Raw genomic sequence first — 4,296 nt, 5'->3', positions numbered from 1 at the left:
TGAGCGGATCTTTTGGAAATAGTCTGAGATAGAGCTGTCACCTTTGACGGTATCTTTCAAGGGGCGTCAAAGGTGTAGTTCACGAGCAAAAGTTTCAGCAGAGAACATCTTTGTAAGAGAGCTCCAAAGAGCATGAGAAGTAGGAGAATTGATGACGAAAGCAAGGAGAGGCTCAGAGTGAGTGGCGAGGAGCCAGCTCATGATGAGTTGATCCATGAGAAACTACTCAGAATATTGAGGGTTATGAATGCCGTCGGGAAGTGTCTGACTGGGAGGAGGGATAGAGCCATCTAAATAACCTGTAAGAGCATGGCTATTGAAGACCGGAAGCAAGGTTGTACGCCAAACAAGGTAGTTCTCTCAGGTCGGTTTGATGCTAGTGATCTTAAGGGTGGGAAGAGTGGGAAGAGTTGAACTAGCTTGATAAGTATTCTGAGAGAGAGTCTAATTCTTGTTTGAAGAGGCTTAGTTAGAGAGAGAGAGGAGTTAGTCGACGCCATTGCAGTAAAAGGAAAAAAAATAGAGAAAAAAGGGGATCCTTCTATAGGAGGCCGGATGGCTTTGATATCATAACAAAGTTTGTAAAATGTGAAAAACTTGTATGAATTTTCTGTATAACTACCATACACATATATACAAGTTTGAGATCCTCTAATTTAGGATATATATTATTACAACAATTATTAGATTTTATTTTTTAGATTATATAATATCTTATCTATTAAATTCTATAATATCTTATCTATTAGATTCTATAATATCCTCAATCAAGGAAATGGATAGAGGATGATGCGTATTTGAGGGATTTGAATGTATTCCGCATTCATGCAGAGAATATGATAGCTGTGCTTTATTACTTTCATGGCTCTTAAAACGTTTTTAATGATCAATCACCACTTTTTCCTATATTATGGTCCACCTGAGATATGAATCTGCATTTTTTCTTCTCTCAAGCCATAAAATAATCTGAAAAAACAGATGGACGGAGCAGCTGTAGAATACATACATCAAGGTGGGGCCCATGGTAAGGGCTGCACTGTCCTGGGTGAGGCTTGGGTCGCACCTAATCTGCACCCAAGGGGCTGGGGTTGGATTCTAACCAAACCTAACCTGCTCATATGGGTTATCATTGGGTTGAACCACATGCAACCCAACTTGACCAAAACCCAAAACAAAATAAAGAAAAAAAAAGTATAGATAAATATTTTAAATGTATTTACATATCCACTGTCTGTGCCAGGTTGTGCTTGGCGACACATTGCATTCTTTATCTTGAGTTGGGACATGATGGGTTGGGTTAGGTCAGGTCAGTTGAGCCCGGCCATTTACAATTAAATGAATTTGGGTTAGGTCAGGTCAAGTCTAAGTTGATGAATTTTTGAGAGGTCGGGTCAGGTCTAAGGGTAACAGGCAGTGGGTTGGGCTCGGGCAAAAATTCTTGGATTCTTGGTCCATTTAGTAAATGGGTCGAGTTTGGGCTGACCTCAAGATCCAATCTAGGAGATTTCTGGGGATGCTCCATCTGCTGTGGAACTCAAAAGATTAATGGACCGGATTTCAATAGAGCTGTGTACGGCACACACAGCCACGTGGCTGGAAATTTCATGAGATCCACCCCATCCATCAGGTACGCTGTATCATGTTCACCTTGGAACCCTTAAATCATAACCATCCAGAAGTCAGGTAGGCCACACCCACCACTGGTCTTATGCTGAGCCCACCATTGTGTTTGTATGTAATCCAATCCATTCATCAGATATGCTTCATCAGAAACTACCGAAGAATCGCAGTATTCCAAAAGAGCTTTGGCAGGCCTTATTATACCACCTAAATTTAGAGGTTTTTAGGTACAATTTTATATGGGATGGACCACCTGACTGTTGAATCAAACTGATTTTTGGCATCAAGGCCAAACAAAAAAGGTGATGTACCGGCGCAGATTTCATGCACGTCGAGTCTTCCTGACCCCACCAGGCACCTAATGTGAGGTAAGAAGTGTGGGCTGGGTGAATACTGTGCAAAGATATCTGGGGCCCAACAATAAAAGAATGAGGTAGCTCAGGTCCAAGATTTCACAACATTTTTTGGGCCATCCCCCAAAAGCCAATCTAGGCCTATTTTTCGCGCGATTGTAAGAAGCGAGCAATCATCCTTGTTACAGCCACATGATGATTGAACTTGACAGCCTTTGAACTATAAGCCGTGTTTTCAGTGTGTCACACTTGTTGAATGGCCCAGATTTGGCCCAGGTGTGAACAGCTCTCGTGGCAGTAAACCAAAATAAAACATAGAATCGCAAGCTCAAGGCCAGCCCAGCCATGTTTGGACCCATGAGTTTTAGGCCCTTTAACTAATCCTTTAAGGTCCTAACAGGTTGGCCCCCAACGCATCGATGGCTGCAATGGCTTGGACTGTGTCTTTAGATTGTGGGCTATATCCCAGTGGGACCCATGCATCCAAGTACGTTGGTACCTCTCTACCTGGTCCACTGCACATTTGAACCAATCAAAGGCACGTGCAGTGGAAACCATATGTGGGATCCTCCCAGAAATAATACCAATTTCTCATGGGCCCACCAAACAGTCACACCCTCTCCCAGCACACTTCTGCTCTGGATTAATGTCCCAACGAAAAATTTCCCCAGTACTTGGGTCACATATCTAATAGAGTTATATGTAGTAGAGAGCCCATGCATCACATACACATCTTAGCAATTTAACCCCCAAGTTTCAAAGATTACCTTTGGTCTGGCACACCTCTGCGCTTGATTGTTCCCATACCTATGGATTAATGGTCATCAGGCACATAGCAGGGCCCACTCAACGAATGGCTGCGCGGATTTCTCATGTGTACCCCACCTCGTGCAAATCATCTCCAAATGGAATGAAAAGGGAAGGATGGAAGCGATCTCTTAGAGGTATGGTGCTACTGGGATTAGAAAATAAGGAGCCCATGTAAGAGCTAGCTAGTACATACGTACACTACACATGTGAATCTTCTTTCTTCTCTAGACTCCTTTTTTTTTTTTTTTTTTTTATAATCTTTGTCATGCTTCTCTCCATATCCTTTCTTTGTGATTTTCTACCACCACATCAATTTTGTTGATTTTACTGCTATAGATACATCTTGCTATTGTAGTATTCGAAATATCAATATCGCGTTACGTATCACACCATTGGGATATGGATACGAATCGGTTGTTGCACTGGATATATCAATTATATCGTATAATGTATCGTTGTTGTTGGAAACATGAGGAAACATTAGGAAAAATTGGTTGAATTTCTCAATGAAATTTCAGCGATTATTTAAAAATAAAAAATAAAAAATCAATACATTTATAAATCAAAGCATTACAAAAAACAACTACACATAATAGATTTTCTTCGTACGGGGACTTAATCTATGAGTTGTCTAACTGAATTGATGCAAGTATATTCATATAATTTAAAGTCTATTCATATAATTTATAAACATAAGAAGATGTGTGGAAACACAAGCAATCCATTCAAAAGCAAAAGAAGAATCACTAGATCAAGTCATATATATGTTTGACTTTGTATTTGGACACAAAGATTGCAACCGATTTGTGAGAAATTGGGAAATTTTGATCTTTTTCAATTTTCCGCAAGCCGGTCCATTTCCTCCAAATTTCGAAATCGAAGCTCCCAATCCAATTTGACACTAATTTTAATATGATTTAAAGAAAAAAAAAAAAAAAGGATTGAAAATCGAAAATGCTCACTGGATTGAACATGTGAGATATATTTATCTACTTATGTGTTTCATATCACACATGTGGGATACAAGATATATCATGGGATATATCGGCCGATATCGTCGATACTTAAAACACTAGTAGTATCTATTACTTGGAGAGCTTCACTCAAGCCCTCCCCTAACCATGGGCAAAAATGCGTTGATGTGGAACAAGTGGGTGAGATCTGAGCTTTACACCAGTGGACCACACTGAGTAGTTCTTCAGACCTAGAAGTCAGGTAGTTAAACCCAGGTGGGCCACAATGCACATGACAAACAAAAAGATGAAACAAAATTTTCCTGTCATCCATTTGTTTTGTAAGTTGTGGCCCACCTGAGGAGCGAAATAGCCTGATTCGTAGATCACAAGATGTAATTCGTATGACTGATCTGATGGAAAGCTCCAATCTCTCACACATGCTCCACATTGGCACATTTCCTTGTGTTGATGGGTACAGCTCTACATGCAAGTGGAAATACTTATCAAACCTAAATTGCATAAACACGCCATGCTAGTTTTTTGTGACTACAGATGCA

The sequence above is a fragment of the Magnolia sinica genome, chromosome 18, assembly GCF_029962835.1.
Source record: "Magnolia sinica isolate HGM2019 chromosome 18, MsV1, whole genome shotgun sequence".
Classification (NCBI taxonomy): domain Eukaryota; kingdom Viridiplantae; phylum Streptophyta; class Magnoliopsida; order Magnoliales; family Magnoliaceae; genus Magnolia; species Magnolia sinica.
Note: the sequence above shows the minus strand (reverse complement) of the source record.